Source organism: Notamacropus eugenii, chromosome 5, assembly GCF_028372415.1.
Source record: "Notamacropus eugenii isolate mMacEug1 chromosome 5, mMacEug1.pri_v2, whole genome shotgun sequence".
NCBI lineage: Eukaryota > Metazoa > Chordata > Mammalia > Diprotodontia > Macropodidae > Notamacropus > Notamacropus eugenii.
Window position 1 is genome coordinate 3,121,083 of NC_092876.1, and position 24,852 is coordinate 3,145,934.

General features: G+C 37.3%; 1 long non-coding RNA gene and 1 pseudogene across 1 annotated transcript; one reads left to right on the top strand and one right to left on the bottom strand.

Annotated features, from left to right (window-relative positions):
- Positions 1–12,086: 12,086 nt before the first annotated feature.
- Positions 12,087–12,585, bottom strand: LOC140508180 (nuclear cap-binding protein subunit 2 pseudogene; annotated as a pseudogene).
- A 7,850-nt stretch (positions 12,586–20,435) lies between these two features.
- LOC140508194 (uncharacterized) lies at positions 20,436–24,338 on the top strand. Its single transcript, XR_011968326.1, has 3 exons — positions 20,436–21,718; positions 22,674–22,769; positions 23,880–24,338. It is a non-coding gene; the product is annotated as an uncharacterized lncRNA (long non-coding RNA).
- The last annotated feature ends 514 nt before the right edge of the window (positions 24,339–24,852 follow it).

A 24,852-nucleotide genomic window follows, 5' to 3' on the forward strand; every position in this document is an offset into this window, starting at 1 on the left:
TTAAACCAGTTGTGGTAGATGAATATACCACATGGAATATTACTGTGTGATAAGAAGTGAAAAATTGAATGATTTCAGATGAAATAGGAAAATTATGATCTGAAACAGTAAAATGAACAGAACTAGTAGAATAATTTACACAATGACAATAACATTTTAGGGAAAACAACTGTGAAAGACTTTAGAATTCTGCTTAAAATCATCATAAACAATGAGTCTAGAGGATTGGAAATGAATCATGCTTCCCATCTCCTACCAGAGAAGTGATCAAATAAAAATCCAAAGTGAGATAATGCATTTTAAATCAAGACTATCATGGGAATTTGTTTTCCTGGGCTATGTATCTTTGCTCTGTGGAATTTGTTTGTTGTAGATTTTTTATTGTTTTATTAAGGAAAAGCAGGAAGTAGAAAAATAAAATTATAGGCTACAAAATAAACCCTTCTAAAATCAGCAAGATTTCTGGGTAAAAATAACAAAATCCTAGAGAAAACAATAAAAAGACAAATCTCATTGTAAATAATTTAAAAATGCACATATTATTTGGAAGTCAGTCTACCAAAGTACACTCAATACTTACATTAGATCAATTACAAAGTGCCCTTTGAAGAAATAAAGAACAATTTAAATACTGTCGTATCTGGTTTGTACCAATATAATAAAAATGGCAATACAATCAAAATCAATTTGTAATTTTAGCACTATGCTAAGCAAAATACAAAGACATACTGTGTAGCACTCAATAAAGTAATGGTAAAATTCAATGGGGAAACAAAAGATCTGAAATATCAAGGAAAACATTCATTTAAAAAGCTAGGAATGAATGGGCAAATAGTGCCTCCAAATCCCAGAAAATATCATATAGCAATATCAGTGAGTTAAAAAATAATGAAGTATGTCAAATGAATAATTGACAAGGGAGAATGAGAAATAATAATACTCAAATAACCCAGTGATTTAGGTAAACCTAAAAACACCAATTACTGGGGAAAGAATTCCCTGTTGATAAAAACTACTAGGAAAACTACAAAGTAGTCAGACAAAATTAGGCTTACACCAACATCTTATATAGTGTTCCACAAAAATTAAATAAGGACACATAACATGAATATTAATGATTATACCTTGTTAGAGAAGAAATACATAATACTTCTTTCACAGATACTTTTTAAAAAAAATTTAAATTTTTTTTAAAAAGCTTCACCTTCTCTCTATACCTACCCACCCACCCCCAACAGAGAAAGCAAGAAAAAAAGTATATTCTGTTTTCTTTATATAACACTTTATTTCCCCCCAATTACATGTGAAAACAATTTTAACTTTTTTAAAACATTTTGAGTACCAAATTCTACCCTACTCTACCTTCCCCCCTCCCTGAGATGGTAAGGAATTTGATGTAAGTCATACATGTGTAGTCATGTAAAATATTTCCATATTAGTCATTTTGTACAAGAAAATTCCAATAAAAAAACATAAAGAAAATGAAAAATAGAATTCTTCAGTGTGCATTCAGACAACATTTAGTTCTTCCTCTGGAAGCACATAGAGCTCTGCTCACTTCACTCTGTATCAGTTTGTGTAAGTCTTTGCAGATTTTTCCAAAATCATTTTACTTGTCATTTCCTATAGCACAATAATATTCCATTACAATCATATACCATAACTCGTTCAGCCATTCTCCCATTGATGAGCATCCCCTCAACTTCCAATTCATAGCCATAATAAAAAGAGTTATAAATATTTTTGTACAAATACGTCCTCCCCTCCTTTAAAAAATCTCTTCAGGATATAGATCTAGTGGTGGTATTGCTAGATCATAGGGGACACACAGTTTTATAGCCCTTTGGCATAGTTCCAAATTGTTCTTCAGAATGGTTGGTTGAGTTCAAAACTCCACCCAAAGTGTGTTAGTTTTCCCACATCCCCTCCAACATTTATCATTTTTCCTTTTTTTGTCATATTAGGCAACTTGATAGTTGTGAGGTGACACCTCAGACTTGTTTTAATTTGCATTTCTCCAGTCAATGGTGATATAGAGCATTTGTTATATGACTATAGATAGCTTCAATTTCTTTGTCAGAAAACTGCCTATTCATATCCTTGACCATTTATCAATTTGGTAATGACTTGTATTCTGAAAAAATAAACTCATATTTCTATATAGTTGAAAAATGAGGTCTTTATCAGAGGTACTTGTTGTGAAAATTCCCTCCCTCCCCCCATTTTCTTCTTTCCTTCTAATTTTGGTTGCATTGATTTTGTTTGTGCAAATAGACCTTCAGTTTGATAGGCAGTCTAATAATTCTTCTCTCCCACACTTTCCTTTTTTTAAATCAAATTAACCATTGGTTTATCTATTTTACTATTCCCTCCATCCCATCAAATCAACTTCTAGGTTTATTCATTAGCTCAATAGTTTTCTTACTTTCAATTTTATTAATCTCTCCTTTGATTTTCATGGCTTCCAATTTGACATCTAATTGAGAATTATTAATTTGTTCCTTTTCTAGTTTTTTCTAGTTGTATGCCTAATTTATTGATCTGCTGTTTCTCTATTTTACTGATGTAAGCAATTAAAGATATAAATTTTCTCCAGGCACCACTTTGGCTGCATTCCATAAATTTTGATATTTTGTCACATTGCTGTCATTTTTAAAAATGAAATTATCCATTGTTTCTGTGATTTATTCTTCAACCCATTTATTTTTTACAATTAGATCTTTTGGTTTCCAAATAATTTTTAATCTGTCTTTCCATTGTCCATTATCGAATGTATTTTTTTAGTGCATTATGATCAAAAAGCATAATGCATTTATTATTTCTGCTTTTCTCCATTTGGTTGTGAGGTTTTTATGTCCTAATACATGGTCATTTTTATGTAGGTAATATGTACTGCTAAGACAAAGGTATATTCCTTTCTATTCCCATTTGAAATTTTTTTCCCAGAGAGGTATCCTATCTAACTTTTGGTCAACAATGGGGGCTAGGCCTTGTTGATGGCCTGTGCTGGGGATGGGGCTGCTGAAGTGGGGCCTTGCTATGCTGCACAGACCACTGACTTGCCTTTGGGGCTACTTACTTGCAGGAGGGGGTACCTTGCTGGTAGATTGCCCTGGGATTTAGCCCATTTCTGCAGACCCCCTCCTATGGCACAGTGGATAGAATGCCAGACCTTGAGTCAGAAAGACTCTTCTTCCTGAATTCAAATCTGGCCTCAGACACTCACTAGCTTTGTTATCCTGGGTGAGTCACTTAATTCTGTTTGGCTTAGTTTCCTCATCTATAAAATGATCTGGAAAAGGAAATGGCAAAATACTTGAGTATGTTTGCCAAGAAAACTGCAAATGGGTTTGGGCATGACTGAACAGCAACAAATTTTTGATTTAATATTTTATTTCTCCCCCAATTACATGTAAAATAATTTTTAATACTCTTTTTAAAATTTTGAGCTCCAAATTTTCTTCTTTCCTTCCTCTCCTTCTCCTCTAACTGAGAAAGCGAGCAATTTGATATAGACTATGCATGTGCCATCATGCAAAACATTTTCATATTAGTCATGTCATAAAAGAAAACAGATAAAAAATGACAAAAAATCTTTTTAAAAACAGTATGCTTCAATCTGTATTCAGATTCATCAGTTATTTCTCAGGAAGTGGAAATCATTTTTCATCATAAGTCCTTTGCAACTGTCTTGGATCATTCATGGTATTGCTGAGAATCGCTAAGTCATTCACAGGTGAACATCATGCAATATTGTTGTTACTGTGTACAATGTTGTCCTACTTCTGCTTATTTCACTTTGCATCAGTTCATGCAAGTTCTTCCAGGTTTTTCTGAAAGTATCCTGCTTGTCATTTTTTATAGCACAATAGTATTCCATCACAATTACAAATCACAACTTGTTCACTTATTCCCTAACTGATGGACATCCCCTTAATTTCCAATTCTTTATCACTACTAAAAATTGCTATAAAATTTTTATACATATAGGTCCTTTTTCTTTTTTTTATCTCTTTGGGACACAGGCCCAGTAGTACTATTACTGAGTCAAAAGGGCATGCATGGTTTTATTAACCCCTTGGGCAAAGTTCCAAATTGTTCTGTAGAATGGTTGGCTCAGTTCTCAACTCCATCAATAATGAATTAGTGTCTCAATTTTCCCACATCTCTAATGTTTCTCATTTTCCTTTTCTTTCATATTAGTCAATCAGTTTGCTCCCATGCTTTTTTGCATTTTGTTTTCAGCAACGTTGTCAGATGCCTTCAGTGAGGAGAAACACTTTATCAAGGTCAGCTAATGCACCAATGGTAAATTATTTAACTTGAAAAGGCTTCAAGCCAAGACTAAAACTTAAGCTGTGAGGCTGAGAATCAATAAAGTATGGATTGATTCTCTAATGCTTGTGCTAATTTTGGCCTAATAACACAAGGAAACAGAGGACCCCCACTAGCCAGCACCACATTATCCATACATGGAACCATTTATAGCATATGGTGGTTGTCCTTTTTTCTTGAAGAGGAGCAAAATGAATCACTATGTTAGAGTCAAGTTACAGTGTGTCAGACTGTGGCTGATCAGACCAATATGAACTTAGAATGCTCTACCAGTTTGGGCACAAATAGTCCATGGGAACATTAGGGTAGATTCTCTAAATTTGTGCATCTCATGTTCTTTTGAGCTGCTGCAATTCTGCTCTTTTCAAAGGGCATGGCACCTTCTCTGATGAGGGCACACCATGCTGGGTGATACTATACTAGTGTTTCCCATGTCACACAATCAATTCCAAAGTTCATCAGAGATCTTGAGAGTGTTCTTGTATCTCTTCTTCTGACCACCATGTGAACACCATATGTGAGTTCTCCACAAAATAGTCTTTTAGGCTAACATACATATGGCATTTGAACAACATGACCAGCCATCAGAGTTGTACTCTCTGAAGCATAGTTTGAATGGTTGGCAGTTTAGTTGGAGTAAGGACCACAGTGCCTGGTGCCCTGCCCTGCCAAGTGATTTTCAGAATCTTCCTAAGACAATTCAGATAGAAGTGATTCGGTGGAGTTATTAGCTTCCAGTTGCCTAATTCCATTTTTTAAGGAATTATTTCCTTCATTGATCTTTTATACTTCCTTTTCCATTTGGCTAATTCTGATTTTTAAGGTACTCTACACTTTTTTTGGATTTTTGTGCTTCTTTTAACCATTTGGCCTACTCTGTTTTTAAGGTGTTATTTTCTTTAGTAATTTTTTTTGCTTTCTGTATCAAACTGTTGATTATTTTTTTCATGATTTTCTTGCATCACTCATTTATTTTTTCCTCTCCCTCCTTTATTTGACTTTTTAAATTCTTTTTGAGCTCTTCCAGGAATTCTTTTTGGGCCTGAGAACAATGCACATTTTTCTTTGAGGCTTTGGATGCATCAGTTTTGACTTTGATGTCTTCTGTTGAATTTGTCTTTGGTTCCTTGACTGACTTTTTATGGAGAGGATCTTTTTGTGTTGTTTGCACCTTATGACTCCTCTTTCCTTTGTCTGCTTTCCATAATTACTACGGGAATTTTGGGGGTCTTCACAGAAATCCACTGTATCATCTGGCACCTGCCCCAGATCACTCATTTGTAAGAATCTATAATGACTGATTAAACTCCTATAAGCAATCTGGAGCCTCTTGACCTCTTCACAGTCACTCCATGGGTATGGGGGAGGTACAGGATTCCCCAGCCAGGGGAATTCCAGACCTTACATGGACAAAATTAGAAAATGAATGAACAACAAGGAATGTTTAGTCTTTAGTTTCCTTCCTTTCTAATCCTAAATGCATTAATTTCGGTTATGCAGAAGCTTTTCCATTTCAAGTGATCAAAATAATCTCTTATTTTTTGCTAATTGTATCTATCCTTTGCTGATTAAGAATTTGTTGCTATTGAGCAAAGCAGAGATTGTTAAGAGAAGGCAGGCACTCACCCAAGTTCTCTCAAATTCTCTCTAAGGTGACTTAATGAATGGGAGCCAGCCAAATACCTAGATTAGAAATAGAGGTTCTGCAGAACCTGAGGGGTTGAAGAAGTTCCTGGGCTTATTTTAGACAGTGGTGGAGGGTAAATCAGTGGCTTATTATGAACTGGATCCAGAGTTCTCTGGATTCCTTGCTATCATGTATATTCCACAAAACTTAACTGAGTTGGCTGGACTCTGAGTGTTTCTTAGGGTTGACCTACCTTTCCTCCTTCCCTTCAACTTCTCTCTAATATGAGCTACCATCTGATCAAGGGTCTTTGCCTCCAAATTCATGGGTTCCAGTAAATACAACATCATCAATATACTTGTGGGTATCAATACTCTAAGAAAATGGGGCATCTTTCACATCTCTACTCACCAACTATGGTAATATGAGGGAGAATTCAAGCAGCCTGGAGCAAGAATGGGGTAAGTATAGAAGGGTCACCTTTAAGTGCGCAGGTCTCACATAAAAAAAAAAGTTCCTTTGTTTGGTAGGAACCCTTGTCTACATAAACAATTTGACTAAAAATGCATTATCATTCAGTCATTTTTCAGTTGTGTCCAACTCTTTATGACCCCATTTAGTGTTTTCTTGGAAGAGATACTAAAATGGTTTGCTATTTCCTTCTTCACTCATTTTACTGATGAGCAACTGAGGCAAGTAGGCTTAAGTGACTTGCCCAGGGTGCCACAGCTCGTAAGTGTCTGAAGCCAGATTTGAACTCAGGAAGCGGAGTCTTTCTGACTCTAGGTCCAGCACTTTAGCTACCAAAAAGTATTTTTACAAAATTCATAACCCCATGTGAAGTATACTGATTTATCAATGAAATATAATTAGCTTACAGTATTCCCTTTTTCATAAAGAATATTGTGATTTAAAACACTGAACTCTACAGTTCAAAATGAACCAAAATGTGCCAGGCCTAGAGGCCTGAGGGCTCCCCGAGTCTTACCTTACCTATTGCAGGTCTTCAGCTGGCCAAACCGGATAAACGTATGAGAGAAGAGACTTTCCAGAGTCGAACAAGGGTTAGGCTTTATTCAGGGTCTTGGTTACTTGTGCAGGGGGAACTCTTCCTGGGGAGCGAGGAATCTCCCAAGGAGGCAAAGATCTTACAGTAGGAGAATGAAAGCAGAAGTGGAAGTGGGGAGAGAGGGGAGAGGGAAGAAAGAAGAGAGGAGAGAAGGAAGAGGGGCCTTCTGTCCTCTAAGGGCCCCTCAGCGCTAAAAGCGCCTTCAGGCTTTCCTGACCCTACTTAAGCTCTCCTGCCACATAGTTTGCACCTGAATACCGTTCCTGTTAGACAACAATAGGTGTGCTCAGATCCGGGCCAATCTCAAGGGCGGGGATGCTCTCTCCCAGCACGTTTCCCTCGGGGAAGAGGCGGAAATGCACGAGATAGCCCGGTCTCACACCTCAATTCCCTGCTGTTCCCTGGGGGGCCTCATGAGAACTCTAAGGTTTAGAAGTCCTCACCTTTACCCGACCGAGACTGTCCACATGGAACTGAGCTTACACCCCCAACAAAAATGTATTGAGCCAAAATGTCCAAGTTTGGTTGATTGTTGTATGCATTCAACCACTCTAATTATAATTCCTATTGGAATCACAATTCCACAATCACTGACATCCAAAGTGTACATTGACCCACCCCTCGTCCCTGCTCTTCAACTAGGTTTGAATTTGTTCAAATCAAGTAATCACCTTATTTATATTCACCCTATTATGTGGAGATGTACTGGTCTTCTTCCGCAATGAAGGACAAACAAAAGAGGGTGATGTATGTAAAATCTGATAATTGGTCTCAGCCCAATGAACTATGCAATTAGAAAATTTTAAAATACTGCATTTATCTCTTTTTGAATGTAATGTAATAGGAAAGGATAAAAAATGTATTCTTGATCCAAGATTATCCAAGAATAATATAGCAATTATAGAAAGCAAAATTTAAAACATTAGAAAAATTACTGAATGTTGACCTGAAAACTTTGTTAAAGACGGCAACAGGCTGAATGCATAAATTTTATGATTTAATTAATTAATTGATCAATTCCCCATAAAGAAAACAGTTACATAGCGCTATGGAGTCAGAGGTGACTCTGACTACCTAGTACAGAAATTATCTGTCTTAAGTACATTTTGCCATGAAAAAGAAACTCTCCTAATTAAGCAAATCATAAATTCAGTAAGACAGGACAATTAACAAAGCAATGTCAGTCAGGTCTTGAGATTCCAAGCTGGGTAAACATATGTCCCAGGTGGTAAGGAAATCCCACCACTAGTAAGTGGCAGGCTTCCTGCCCCAAACAGATAACTGACACAGGAAAGGGCAAACAATGTTCAATAGAAACCCAGGATGCCTATTTTTTCTTTACCATTAATATGCCATAACATAGTATGTGTCTATAGATAATAAGATACAAAGGAAAGTCCCATTATTCAAGATATGTCATAGGTTAAAGGTCTCCCAAGGAGTGCAGAGCCAGGTTTGGCTGGCTTTTGCTGACATAGGAAGAGGCATTCTCTGAGTTTGCTTCAGAGAGAACAAAGAGATTATTCCAAAATTTTATATTAAACATTATCATGAACATATGCCCACACTGTTAATATGATGAAAATGTCATTACTATTATTAAGATATTTTAGCAGTACAGTCTGAATTGTCTTCTCATTTTAAAATCTTCATACATGGGCTAGTAGGGGCAGAAATCTTTATCCACATCTCAATGAATTACAGACATGTCTCACAGCAAATGTACTGTAGTTGAAGCACCTGATATGACTGTCAAAGAAATAGAAACCATGATAATAGCCTCAAAGAGTATAAGGATTTGTTTATCATGACTGATAAACAAGCATTGGTTTTTATTTAAAATTTATTTTAATTAATTAATTTAAAATTCCCTTTGATATTGTCTTCCAATAATAGTGTTAGGCCAACTTTGCAATTTGAGTTTTTTTCCCTTAGAAATTGAAAAAAGTCCACCAATCACTGCTGGAAAGAAATCCCCAAATGAAAACTCATAGAAACATTGTATCCAAGTTTCAAAGCTCCCAGGTCAAGGAGAAAATATTATAAGCAACTAGAAAGAGACAGTTCAAATATTATGGAGCTATAGGCAGGATCATCACACAAGATTTAGCAGCTTCCACATTAAAAAACTGAATGGTGTGGAATGTGATATTCTGGAGAGCAACCAAGCTGGATTTGCAACCAAGATTAACCTAATCAGTAAAGCTGAGTAGAATCCAGCAAGGGAAAAAATAGATACTTAATGAATTAAAGGACTTTCAGACATTCTTGAGGAAAAGTTCAGAAATGAATAGAAAAGTTGACTTACAAATATAAGAATCTAGAGAAACATAAGAAGGTAAACATGAAAGACCAATCATAAGGGTTTTAATCAGGTTCAACTGTTCACCTCGTGTAAGGAAAATGATGTTTATAACTCTTAAGAATGTTATCATTAAGGTTGTTAGAAAGAGTACACACTAAAGAGGTTGGAGCTGTGCTGATTATAAATATAAAATATAGAATTGAGTAGGAAGAGGCAAGATGGAGACAATTATCTCATAAAAGAGGTATTAATGAAAAGGCTTTTACAGTGGAAAAGAGGATGGGGTAGAGGATGGGCAAGACAGGAACCATATTCTTATAAGAACTGGGTTAAAAATAGAATAACATATTCATCTCCTCTTTTGAATCACTGCCTTATCATGGCAAAGGGGCTGGCATAGCTTAGTGGAACTATGAATTATGCCATGAAGGACCACTAAAGATGGACAGGTAATAGTGGAGAGTTCTGAGAAAAGGTGATCCACTGGAGAAGGAAATGGCAAACCACTCCAGTATCTTTGACAAGAAAACCCCAAGGACAGTATTAAAATGATAGAAGATATGACACTGGAAGATAAGCCCCTATCATTGAAGATATCCAGTATGTTACTGGGAAGAAGAAAGAACAACTACAAGTAGCTCCAGAAAGAATTGAAGCAGCTGCACCGAAGTCAAAAAGGAAGCTCAGCTGGAGATGCATCTGATGACAAAAGAAGAGAGATGGGAAAAGGTACCATATACTGGAGCACAGTGGAGAAATTAATCAGAAATCCCAAAGTAGTGCAGTCATGTAAGAAATGAGATGTGTGAGCTGAACTCTCCCATTAAATGGAGGTTTGGAGTTCATGACCCTGCCCCACATTGGTGAAAGACGTATGTGAAAGGACTGAGAAAGAAGTTTGGAATAGAAGGAAAAGATGTTTGGAAGTTTCTTTTGGGCATGAGTTAGATAATCAAATTATCAGTCAACAAATGGACTGCTCTCCTACAGTGAGAGGCCATACTATGAATAAATAACATGAAATTAGGAATAGTGACTTATGAGAGTCTAGTGGAAAGGTATGTAACCTCTAGGGAATCTCAAAAATGGGAAAAGATCAATGAATTCCTTAGTTGTTCAGAAGATAATAAAAATAAGGAAGTTATAGGTGAAAGATAGATTACAAAGAGAGCATAGATTTGTGGTTTTAGAGAAGAAATTAAAATGAAAAAAGTAAAAGTAATTTTATCCGTATGAAAGAGAATTACTCCAAGTAGAAACTCTAAAAGAGTGTGTCATACCACTATAATGAAAATAGAAGAAAGTGAGAAGGAAGACCATAAAATTCCATTGGTCAAACACATTCTACATTTAGCAGGTTGAAGAAATAAATGACCTGTTCCAAGTATCAATACATTTTCAGATGTGGCCAATCTCTCCTGTATATCCTTCATCAGTCTGTCACAACTCATCCAATTGACTCTTATTCTCTCAGGATCTGGAGTGCTAGGAAAATCCTTTCTTTCTTTCTTTTTTTTTAAAACTCAACAAATCATTTTTATTAAAGATCAAAAAAAAAGTTCACACTAAAGAGCTTTCATTCTCAATTATCTTATGCTACAAGACTACTGGAAAAGAGGCTTATTAGAGTTACTTATCATCAGCTTTAACTCTACTTGATTCTTTCACATTGATAACAATTTCTTTAAATTAATAATCTGGAAATCACCCAGGTTTTTAAGAAATCAACTGCACTGAGTCAGCTTTTCAATACACTTTCTAATTTTCTGGAGTTAAGGCAATTAGCTCAAACCTGTCCTTCCCAATATACATGCTCAAATAAATCTATCACGGAAAATATTTAAAGTTGTCAGCAGTTTAGACAGCATTTAAATTGCCTTTCCAGTCCTTGAAATTTTAAGTTGTAGCAAATATCTTCCAACTATGGTAGTTCAGTAAAGATTTCAGGGTCACCTGAAATTGCTCCTTAGGAGCAATCCAATGGTGATACACAAGAATTGTATCATTTGAGTGTATGCTACTTGACCAGGAAACTGACAATTTCACACCTTTTAAGTAAAGTTTATTTGATATTTCATAAGAAATGCTTCATTTTCCTTGATTTTCAGGCTTTCTTTTAAATCTGTCCCATTCTCTTATAATTCTGGTAAAAGAAATAAATGCATCTGAACTTCCAAGAATTTCAAAGTTAAGAACTAACATCTTCTGACCTCACCTAACATGCCACCCCAACAGTGTCTTAATCAGAAATTTCCCGTTAAAAAATCCTTTTTTTCTTCATCTCTTAGGAAGATAACCTTAGGATAACATTGTCTGCACTGGCTTCCAGGTGAAGGATTAAAGGACGCACTTAATGAGTGCTATTAACAAACTCATTATAAATTTCTTTAAAACTCAAGAGCACCAGAGCTAGGGTGTTCTCCCAGGAATTTTTTTAAAATCAAATCTCTAGGATTACTCAATAACCTTTGTCTCTTTACGGTTCAGAAATCACCTTGGAAAGCAAGAAACGTCTTCAAAAAAAGCTTAGAAATTTAAAAAAATAAAACGGTCCTAATTCACTTCAACTTTAGAACTGCTATTCTAAACAATCGCTCCAACCCTCTGGAACAGCGTACTTATTACTTTCTAATCCTACTTAAAAGAAATTATTGCTATACTGGGTCAATAAATAATATAGATCCTCTCAGTTACTGTTCCTCATATGTTCAAACTTGGGAGGTTCCAAGGCCAGGACCAAAATGAGAGTTTTGTGATCAGTCAGTCCGCTGTTCTCAGAACCACCAGGACCTGTGTACAAGCCCGAGCTGTCCAGGGACGGGCTCCGGTCGCTCACTTGTTTTGCACTATTTTGCCATAGCCGCCCCAGCCGGGGTCGTAGTCCTGCCGCCGGACCTGCCCCGGCTGTACTGGCGGTCCAGTCCGCGCGGACGATGCAGTCGTCCAGGTGAATCCCGTTGACGTAGCGCATGGCGTTCTGGGCATCGGCGCGGCAGTAGTACTCCACGAAGCCGAAGCTGCAGGCCGTCTTCTTCCTCTTGTCCAGGCCCATGATGATCTTCTGGATGTCCCTGCTTTTGCTGAAGAGTTCGTAGATCTGTTCCTCCGTAGTGTAGAAGGCCAGGTTGCCCAGGTACAGCGTGCAGCACTTCTTGGCCGTCCATTTTACCTCGGAAGTGCTGGTCGCGGTACCAGCCAAGCTCCTCGTAGGAGTCCCCCCGCAGCGCGCTCAGGAGTCCCCTCGGCATGATGGTGATGGCGGGGCAGCGAACGGCGAACGCGGTGGAGCGAGGTGGACGGCCCAACTGGCGGCAGTGAAGAGGAGGAGCCCCGAAAACTCCGACGACGCGGGGCGCAATCCAGGCGCTCACTGAGGCGACTCTGCCAAGATCCTTTATTTCACGTAAGGAAACCAGTAATGTCTTTCTCATGAATTGGATCAAACCCCAACCTTGATTAATAAAATATTGTCGGTGAATCGTATCTGACTCTTCATGACCCCATTCCGGGTTTTCTTGACAAAGATACTAGGGTGGTTTCCCATTTTCTTCTCCAGTTCATTTGATGAGGAAACTGAAGCAAATAGGTTTAAGTTACTTGTCCAGGGTCATACAGCTGGAAAGTGTCTGAGGCTAGATTCGAATTCATGTCGTCCTGACTTCAGGCCCAGTGCTCTAACCACTGCATCACCTAGCTTTCCATGTATGTAGCTAGTCAGTGTCTGAGGCTGAATTGGACCTCAAGTCAAACCTCCTTTTCTCTTCTTAGTTACTCTTCTTCCTACATAACTAAATATCAAAATTAATGAATAAATTCCATTAATAAAAGCAATCATAAAGAAAAGGTATAAGATGTTTTGTTTACGATCCATGATACCTAGACCCACCTAAAGCCCTCAATATAATGATAGCTCATTTTCACTTGAGATGGAAATAGTCTCTTGCCAGACAGTTCAGTCCAGACTGTGATTAGTGTTTCTTAAGAATCATTTTCTTGTTTTCATCTAGATAAGACTTTATTTCACCCACTTGCGCAATCTTTTTTCTTTCTTTACTTTCTTTTCAGTGATCACTGGAACCTTCCCCACCCGCTCCTGCCTCAAATGCATAGTGCCTAATAACATCTCACCGACTCTTCAGGGAATTTTCTTTATAGCACATCACATCTGTTGTGATGAGGAAGAAATTTCACATCACTTTCTCTTCCAGAGATCCTCATGTATCTCTGAAAGAACACATAACTTCCATAGAGAAAAGCAATTGATAGTAATACATTTTTCAACTTTAATCAAACTGCAAATATATATATAAAAGCTCTTATTATTTCATTGAGCTTTTCGTGACTGTGGTTCTAAGTGTTGGCTCTGACATTCATAAAAGGTACGACCTTTGGGCAAATTCCTTCTCTATGCTTCCTCCTATAACTTAATAAGAGTTGAATTTGATGAATTCTGAAGTCTCAGCTCTAAGTTCTATGTCTTTTGATAGTTTAGAAGTTGTTGACATACACGGATGTGGTTGTGGACTTCACCCTAGAAGAGTAGGTCCTCTTGGGCCATTCTGAGAAGGAGCTGTGCAAGGAAATCATGCTGGAGAATGCCCAGAACCTCCTCTCCCTCAGTAAGGATCACTTCCCTTGTAACTTTGAATCTACCATCAAAGGGATTACTTTCATTCTGACCTTGTGTGCACTTCCTAGCATTTGTCAGTGATTGGAAAGGGCACAGTGCTGGTCTTCTGTTTCCAAGACACGAGGTCTCTGTTGCCTCATTTTCCTTTAAAAGGTATTTGTATCATGTAACAGGAAGCTGAGGGTTTTTTTTTTTTTTTTGCACCTGAAGCTGTCACTTAATGATTCTAGGGAGCTTCAGATAAAAGATCAAATCAGACTGAAGGATATCAGACTGGGAAGTCATCTTAGAGGTTGTATCTAGTCTAACCTCTCTATCCTCTCCCTGAATATGAATTTGGTCTGCCAAATCTCTGAAAAGTGCTCAGGCAGCTTTTCCTTGAGGATCAGCAGTGAAGGGAAGCCCCTAACTCCCAGAGCAGCCTCTTCCCCTTTGGTTGGGTCTGGTCTTTGGAAGGCTCTTCTTAACAAGCATAAATTTGTAGCTCACAACTCCTATTCTTACTCTCAAAAGCTTAGTATAGTAAATGTGACATTGTTCTCCCTCTGTACCTCCCCAGAATCCCTAGAAGTCATTGAACCTCCGTATCTCAGTTTTCCCATCTGTGAAATGAGAGGGGTCAGATTCTATGGACTTTGAGTTCTATTGCAGTGATGAATCTATGATCCTATAAGAAGTGATTATTTGGAATTTGAAGGCATGGAATTCTCCAGAAAATGTCAAAAAAGTGCTTAGACTGTTGAATACAAGCTGTTTCCCAGAACTTCTTTAAGTCAACAGGCATTTATTAAATGCTTACTATGTACCCAGCCTTTCGCTAAGCGCTGGGAATTCAAAGAATGGCAAGGGACTTCCCCTGCTCTCAATGAGCTCACAGACTAATAGGGAAGACAACATGGATGGAACTATGTAAAACACTTTATATAAGAGATAAATTATAGCTAATTAAGAGCAGGAAGTCACTTAGATTATAACACCTTGGAACATGGGGTTTTAACCAGGACTTCAGAGAAGAGAGGGTAAGCGTTTTAGTTATGAGAGACAGCCAGAGAAGACCCATGGACTCAGGAGATGGTTTTTCCTGTTCAAGGCATAGAAAGACGACCTTTGCTCCTGGATTATAGCATGTATGAAGAGGGAGTAAGATGAAGACTGGAAAGGGAAGAGAGGGGAAGGTGATGAAGACCCCAAACAGCCCAACAGAGGATTTTATATGTCATCCTGGTGTTAGGAGCCACTGGAGTTTATCGAGGAGAAAGTGACATAGTCAAATGTCGTGGAGAAAATTGAATGAGGATAGAAAGGAAAATACATTTTTCTCAGCTGTACATGGCACCTACACAAAAACTGACCATGTATTAGGGCAAAAAAAGCTCACAAATCAGAAAGGCAGAAATATTAAATATATCCTTTACAGATCATGAGGCAATAAAAATATATATGTAATAAAGAGAATAGCTAAGTAATTCAACAAGTGAATATCTTACAATATTGCTGTTACTGTGTGCACTCTTCTGGTTCTGCTCATTTCACTTTGCATCAGCTCATGTGAGTCTTTCCAAGTTTTTCTGAGAACATCCTGCTCATCATTTCTTACAACACAATAATATTTCACCACAATCGTATACTACAACTTGTTCCCCAATTGGTGGACATCGTTCAGTTTTGAATTGCCACACTAAAAGAGTTGATTTAAATATTTTTCTACAGGTAGGTCCATTTCCTTTGTTAAAAATCTCTTTGGGATATAGATATAGTAGGGCTAATGCTAGGTCAAAGAATATGCAGTTTTATGGCTCTTTGTGCATAGTTCCAAATTTCTCTACAGGATGGCTAAATCTATAACAGTGCATTAGTGTCTCAATTTTCCTATCTTCATCCAACTTTTTTCATTTTCCTTTTCTATATTATTAGCCAATCCAATGAATGTGGGGTGGTATCTCAAAGGTGTTTTAATTTGTATTTCTCTAATCGATAGTGATTGAGACCATTTTTATATCACTATTGATATATTTGATTCCTTTGACTGAAAGTTGTCTGGTCATATTTTTGGCAATTTATCAGTTGGGGAATGACTCATATATTTGTAAATTTGACTCAGCTCTCTCTCTCTCCACATTATATATATATATATTTGAAAAATGCCTTTATTAGAGAGACTTGCTATAAATTTTCTTTCAGTTTTGATGACTGTGTATTTTCCTCGATCCTGATTTCCCCTTGTTTATTCTACTTTTTCTTTCTCTCTCTTTTCATTCTGTCTAAGAGTCAAACACTACTGAAATAACTGAACAACAAAAACAAAAGATGAGAAAACTGGGTCTTTGAGGGGTGATGTGATTTGCCTACACCCAGTTATCAACAGTTTAAGGTAGGACTCAAGCTCAGGTGTTCTGACTGGGGAGGAGCTGTTAATTATACTGAAATGTGGTCTTTCAGTACACAGAGACCTACAATAGTATTTCACCAGGGGGAGAACCTGGACAGCCTACTTCCAGGAGAATTGTAATGGAGTGAAGAAGAAATTCCATGGAAAGTGTAGAGTTCCCATCAAACTTCTGTAACAGGTTCTGGTCCACTAACCACATGATGATGAGGGAGAACAGTTTTTTAATTGTCTGTATAGTTGAAACTAAGGCAGTAATAGCCAAGCCCTTTTTGGACATCCTCCCTTCAACTTCATTCTGGTGGTGAGATTCCTTTATTTATCTCATCTAGTGAGAGACAATACTACTAAATTACTAAAAAGTGGTTTGCTTCATTCTACCAGCCCCCAATCTCTTTTTCCTTCTCCTAACCCCTTTTAAACAAATCCTTCCTCTCCTACTTTCCTATGGAATAAGATAGATTTCTATACTGGAGTGTGTGTTTTATTTCCTCTTTGAGCCATTTGTGATGAGAGTAAGGTTCAAGCCCTTCCCCCCCTTCCCCTATCTTCTGCTCCAATGTAGAAGTTCTTTCTTTCTTGGGGTATAGGGTGTGTTCAGGGAGGACCAGTACTTTTGGTGTGATGGCTGCCAAGCCCTTTTTGGGGCTCTTTCCACTTTTGGTGCCCACCTGTTCTGCCTAACTCTCACCTGTGACTCCAAGAAGCTGCAGTATGTACAGTGGTCACACCTTGGTAAACCATTTTGGCAGGAGGGCCAAACCAGGTTGAGGGTAACCAAGGGGTCTCTAACCCATTGGTAAGTTAGGGGGTGTCTGCCCCAAGCATGTGAAGACTTCATCTGGTGGAATGGGTGGATGAGAACAATTTGTTCCAACAGCCATAAAGGCAGATGAAGCAGGCGATATGAAGCACTTAGAGCTTGATTAGACACCAAAGACACCAAAGTCATGCACTGCACCCTGAGCCATTGTCAGCCATCTGGACTCTCTCCTGCCACTGGACTATAATGACTGGAGGAGTGAGTGAGGCTGACAACTTCATGCAATTCTGTCTCACTTAAATCCAATTTACACATGAATCAAAAGAAGCTCTTTCATGCCTCTTTTATGTAAGATAATTTACCCCATTCTGCACCTCCTTTTCTCCTTCTCCCAGTTCATTCCTCTTTCTCCTTAACTATATTTTTTAATATCATACTATAATACTAAACTTATATGCTTGCCCTCTATGTATTCTCCTCCTAAATGCCCTAATAATGACAAAGTTCTTAGCACTTACAAGTGTCATCTTCCCATGTGAGAACATAAATGGATTAATGTTATTGGATCCCTTATAATTTCTCCTTCCTGTTTACCTTTTTATGAATTTCTTGGGTCTTGTATTTGAAAGCCAAATTTTCTATTCAACTCTGGTCTCTTCACACTAGAAAGTCCTCTATTTCATTATATGTTCATTTCTCCCCCTGAAGAATTATAGTTGGTTTTGTTAGGTGGGGGACTCTTGGTTGTAATCCTAACTCCTTTGCCCTTCAGAATTTCATATTCAATGTCCTTTGATTTTTTTAATATAGAAACTGTTAAATATTGTGTTATTTTAGATGTGGCTCCAAAATATTTGAATTGTTTTTTTTGACAGTTTGTACTATTTTTTCCTTGACCTATGAACTCTGGAATTTGGCTATAATATTCCTGGGAGTTTTCATTTGGGAAATCTTTCAGGAGGTGATTGGTGGATTATTTTAACTTCTATTTTACCCTTTGGTTCTACAATATCAGGGCAGTTTTTTAAAATAATTACTTGAAAGGTGAGATCTAAGCTCTTTTTTTTTTTTTTTGATAATGGCTTTCAGGTCATTGAATAATTTTTAAATTATTTTTACTTGACTTATTTGCAGGGTAATTATTTTTGTAACAAGACATTTCACATTGTCTTATATTTTTTCATTCTTTTGGTTAATTTTATTGTTTCCTGATGTCTCATGGAGTCATTAGTTTCCACTTAACTAATTCTAATTTTTTAAAATTTAATTAATTTATTTGTTTTCAGTTTTCTACAATCACTTCCATAAGTCTTAGATTTTCTCTCCCTTCCTTTCCTTTCCCTCCCCAAGATGGCATGCAATCTTATATAGGTTCTACACATTCATTTTTATTAAATACATTTTAATATTAATTACATTGCATGGAAGAATTAAAATGAATGGGAGAAACCATGAGAGACACCCAAACAAAACAAAACATAACACAAAAGAAAATATTCTGCTTCATTCTACTTTCCAATTTCACAGTTCTTTTTCTGGATGTGGATGGTATTTTGCCTCAAGAGGCGTTTGGGAAAGTTTTAGGTCCTTGCTTTGCTGTTGAAGGGCTAAGTCTACCAGAAAAATGCCTTGCACACTATGGTTGTTACTGCATTGATCTCCTGGTTCTGCTTCTTTCACTCAGCATCAGTTCATATAAGTCCTTCCAGACCTCTCTGAAGTCTTCTTGTTCATCATTTCTTATAGCACAATCATGTTCCATTACATTCATATACCTTTATTTATTCAGGCATTCCCCAATTGATGGGCATCTCCTTGATTTCCAGTTTTTGGCCACCATAAAGAGTGCTGCTATAAATATTTTTGTACATGTAGGACCCTTTCCCATTTTTATAATATCTTTGGGATATAGTCCTAGAAGTGGTATTGCTGGGTCAAAGGGTATACACGCTTTTGTAGCACTTTGGACCCAGTTCCCAATTTCTCTCCAGAATGGTTGGATCAGCTCACAGATTGACAAACAATAAATTAGTGTTCTAACTCTACATCTTCTCCAAAATTTACTAGATGTCATCTTTCAAGGAAAACTGTCCTGATATTCAAGAACCAGGGGGTAAAATAGAAATTGAAAGAAGGAACCAACCACCTCTTGAAAGACGTCTCAAAAGAAAAACTCCTAGGAATGTTGCAGCCAAATTTCAAAGTTCCCAGGTCAAGGAGAAAATATTGCAAGCAATGAGAAAGAAACAATTAGAGCATTGTGGAATCAAAATCAGAATAATGGAAGATCTAGCAGCTTCTACATTAAGGGGTTAGAGGGCTTGGAATATGATATTCCAGTGGTCAAGAGAGATAGGATTAAAACTAAGAATCACCTACCCAGCAAAAATGAGTATAGTAATTCAGAGGGAAAAATGGACATTCAATGAAATAGAGGACTTTCAAGCATTCTTGATGAAAAGACCAGAGCTGAATAGGAAATTTGACTTTCAAATACAAGAATGAAGAGAAGCATGAAAAGGTAAACAGGAAAGAGAAATCATAAGGGACTTGCTAACTTTGAACTGTTTACATTCCTACACAGAAAGAAGATGTTTAAAAATTAAAATTAAGGGATGAGAGAGGAATATATTGGAAGAAGGAAAAAGGGGAAGATATAATGGAGTAAATTGTCTCACATAAAAGGCAAGAAAAAAGCTTTTACAATGGAGTGGAAGAGGAGGGAGGTGAGAGTGAATGAGTGAATGTTACTCTCATCAGACTTGATTGGGTATGAAAATTGATGTTACTCTACAGGAAAGTAGAGAGGAAGGAGATAAGAGGAGGGGGGGATGATAGAAGGGAGGGCAGAGAGGAGCAGGAGATAGATGGAAGCAAACACATTTGAAAATGAACAGTCAAAGGAGAGAATAGAATAAGTGGGGGTTGGGACAGGATAGAGGGAAATATAGTTAGTCTTTCACAACATGACTATTACAGAAGTGTTTTGCATAACTACATATGTATAACCTATATTGAATTGCTTGCCTTTTTAATGAAGGTGGGTGGGGAGCAAAGAAGAGAGACAACTTAGAACTCAAAGTTTTAAAAACAAATCTTAAAAAATTGTTTTTATGTACACCTGGGAAATAAGATGTACAGGCAATGGTATATAGAAATCTATCTTGCTCTACAAGAAAGTGAGGGGGAGTGGGACAGGAAAGGGGGAGTGATAGAGGAAAGGGAAGACTAAGGGAAGGGATAATGAGAATGCATGCCATCTCGGGGTAGGGGAGGGGAGAGATGGGGAGAAAACTTGGAACTCAAAATCTTGCAGAAATAAATGTTGAAGACTAAAATAAATAATTATTTTTTTTAAAAAGAAGTGTTAAGAAGAACTTAGGAGAACAGTACAGTAGTAATTAGAACAAATCTCCTGTGAGTTTAGATAATTCTCCAATTTGAAATTTAAAACAATCCATTTGCTGTTTTACATTAAAGTAGTAGTTTGGAGAATTAAGAATTAAGATTACATTAAGATTCATAAATCAAGGAATTATTATGCTACAAACCAAAGGCTTCTTCTAATAAAATCCATTGTTGAACAGTTGATGATACTGCAAATTTTATTAAAAATCCCACAGGATTATAATCTACTTTGCTATGAAAGAATTAAGGAAATTGATATAACAGTTTAAAAAATCAAAGCATTTGTACAAGCACACTGGCATATGCCAACGTACTGTTGCTTAATTTACATTTAATTGTCTTAATTAGACATAGCAAATGATGTTTACTATTCATTGCACCTCAGCATCACTTTTCAATTTGTGGTGTTGAGAAGCTTTGTAATATACATTTAAAATACTGAATTTTGAAAATTACAGCCGAAGTAAGCTGAAAACAAAACTGAGATTTAAAGAGTAGCATTAGGGATTAATCATTAATCTGGATTTGATCAAATTGTCAAAATGTCATTCTGAAACTATGTTATAATGGTGATATATCAGAGAATTTAATCAGTATTTTTATATGTAAAGTGGAGACTGTTAGAGGAATTAAATGATTGTAATTTGCTTAGCACAGTGAGCAACATATAAATGTTGACTGTTATTGGGTTTTGGATGAAATGCCATATCAAAATATAATAATGTGGATGATTTTCTACGAGTGATAAGATTTTTCCAAATTGAATACACGAAATTTGATGTGAGAAGACCTTGCCAAATTTGGCATTATGTCTAAAACAACATAACAACAAAGAAATGTTATTTTGGTCTGGTTTTTCTATTGTGGAACTTGAGAGAATATTAGACATATAATTAGGAATGTGAGTTCTCTTTTAATTAGGATAATATGCCTTTAAATATGTGCTGTTATGTGAAATTTTTCTAAAATATTGTCAAGTTCCTTTACAGAGCCCATTTTCCTGTTGAGTTAAGAAAATAAATGGCATAACGGTCTGAAAAAAATTGTGATAATCAAGTGCTTTTTGCCTTTAACTCTTGTGATTTAACCAGAGATTTGAGGATTCCACCACCCTAACCAAAGCTGTGATCTGCTTTGTAACTATCCTTGGGTAAAATTACTTTGAAATGGACTGAATGGATGTCATTTGGCTAAAGTAAGTTTTGTACTTTATGAATTGAACTGCTACAAGATAGAGAGATTGTTCTAAAATGATTAAATGTTCAGGGGGTCATAGTTTCCTCTAAACTAGCCTCCTAAAGGGAAAGACTTCAGTCTCTATTTCTTACTGCTCTGTGGCTCAAGCAATAACCAAGAAATCAAAATGTAAGCATTCTAGAGTGTTACAGAAAGCTGCCTCTAAGATTCTTAGAGTAGTCTTTAAGAATTAGAGGGAAGGCCTGGCATGTGCTTGGTTGGTTGTTATCCTTTGTCCTCAAAGAGGACCAAAATGACATCACCATTGTAAAGTGAAATTTCAGTGCGTCTGACTGTGGCTGATCAGACCAACACGAGCTCAGAATGCTCTACCACAGGTTGGGCAGAGAGTCCATATAAATATTTGGGGTGGATATCCTAAATTTGCGCATCCTACATTTACTTTGTGCTGTCTCAATTCTGCTTTACTCAAAGAGCACAGCACCCTTTCTGATGTGGGCACCCTATGCTGAGTAGTCCTGTGCCAGTGTCTCCTATATTGCAGAGTCAAATCCAAAGTTCTTGAGAGAGACCTTGAGAGTGTCCTTGTATCGTTTCTTCTGGCCACCATGTGATGATCGCCTGCCCCATGCAAGTTCTCCATAAAACAGTCTTTTTGGCAAGTGTACATTTTGCATTTGAATAACATGGCCAGCCCATCAGAGCTGCACTTTCTGAAGCATAGATTGAATGCTTGGCAGTTCAGCTCAAACAAGGACTTCAGTATCTGGTATCTGATCCTGCCAGGTGATCCTCGGAATCTTCCTAAGACAGTTCAAAGGGAAGCGATTCAGTTTCCTGGCATGGGGCTGGTAGACTGTCAGTGTTTCACAAGCATATAACAATGAGGTCAGCAGAACAGCTCTGGAAACCTTCAGTTTGGTAGTCAGTCTAATACATATTTTCTCCCAAAGCTTTCTTCAGAACCTCCCAAACACTGAGCTAGCTGTGGCAATGAATGCATCAACCTCATTGTGAATATGTACATCCCTGTAAAGCACACTACCAAGGTAAGTGAACTTATCCACAGCATTCAAAACTTCTCCATTTCTTGTAACCAATGGTTCCATGTATGGATGGTGTGGTGGTGGCAGATGGAGCACCTGTGTTTTCTTGGTGTTAATTATTAGGCCAAAATGAGCACAGGCAGCAGAGAATTGATCCATACTTTGTTGCATCTCAGCTTCAGAGGCTGCATTGAGTGCACAATCATCTCAAACAGAAAACCATGCACCTACACTCCCTCCACTTTGGTCTTGGCTTGTAGCCTTTTCAAATTGAAGAACTTACCATCAGTAAGGTAGTTGACCTTGATGCTGTGTTCATCCTCATTGAAATGTGGTGAACACTATATAAATAACTATTGTTACCTCCTTAAGTGACTGTAGCTACTCCATACTGACAGAGTGTATTCCAAGTTTTAGATGTCATTGGAGGTTATAAAATGTCAAAGGAGATAAAAGTGATGATTTTTCCTGTAACATGATTTTAAAATATGTTCCATTGAATTATTATCACTTGACTAGTAATGTTTCATACTTTAAATTAATGATGTTGGGTGTGCCAAATTTTTCTCTTGTATTATAAAATCTTTAAAAAAGAGAATGAGAAACTTACAGGTGTTGGAAAGTGACAAAAACCTGACAAGGCAGGTCACTTGCCTTGTGGTTAGGCTAGGTAATTCCTGATGTAAGTGGAGTATACCTTGAGATCATTGCTAACATTAGGAGTATGGGCATGTTGGGGGTGTAATGGGGTGTTTCTGGGTGTGGCAACTATTAAATCTAGCATTCTGTTGGATTAGGATGTATATCTATCATCCTGCTGTCAAAGGGAGATTGCTTAGAAATCTTGTTCTACAGCCACATGTTTGTGGTTAGTAATGCAGCTGCAATGCCACCTGTGGATTTCTGTAGTTGCTAGAAAAAGAAGTCTACTTCAGGAGCCTGAAGAAAAGAAGAACTTACCCATTAAACTGGAAAAATGAATTAACCCTTAGAAAAAGCATTCTAGTATTTAGCTTAATGCAAAGACTATTTGTATGAAGAGATATGTATGAAATTATCCACTGATGAGTAATAATTATTCATAAAACCTTCTTAATCTATTAATTTCTTCAGATGGAAATGGAAAATAATGAGGTAGAAGACCATGAGATTCCTGCCAGATTGGGTAAACATGTTTTCTGCATGTAGCAGGTTGGAAAAACAGATGGCCCCATGGAAATATCAAGATGTTTTCAGATCTGGCCAGCTTCTCCCATATGTCACTTCTCAGTCAGCCCCTTAACTCATTCTCTTGACTTCTTTCATGTTTTGAGAGTTCTAGGGGAATGTTTAGAGAATTTATTTCTCATAAGGAAACTAGCAATAGCTTTCTCATGAATTAGCTTAAACTCCAACTCAAGTTAATAAAATGTTATTTTTTTAATCAATGGAGGAACTCTCTCCATCAGAGTTACTCTTATTTCCAGATGATTAAATATCATAATTAAGGAATATATGCTACTGACAAATGAAACAATCATAAAGTAAAGGCCCAAGATCTTTTGGCCATGAGACATCCTGCCCAGAGCCACGTCAAGCCCTCAGTATAACAAGTCTCAACCCTGACTTGGCTGGAAAGTGTTCCCTACCACTCATTTCAGTCCAGATTGAGATCCCTATCTCTTCTAGATCCTCTTCATGCTTTATCTAGTTAAGAGTTTTTTTCGGCCTCTCAGGAAATGAACTAAATTTTTTTCTTTACTCTCTTTTCAGTGATCACAGATAACATTTGTTAGCTAATGCGTGGTCACCACTCTGTTTTGTAGACACATAAATGTCTGTGCCCTGTGCTGAATGCTTGTCATGCAAGTAACCCAAAGTAGGACATGTCATGTTATAGCCCAGACACCACCACCTTCATCCTATTATGCAGAACTCCTAACCCTAAACCTGGAGTAAGTGTTATTGTATCAGATCAGCCACAGTCCTCAGCAATGGGCCAATTAACTTATACCCCATCTCGACCCCCTCTCTAGTCCCCCCAAAGCACTGGTCCCTTACAAATTTCTGGTCCCAGTGACCGGGTTATTGCTGTCATTTTCTCACT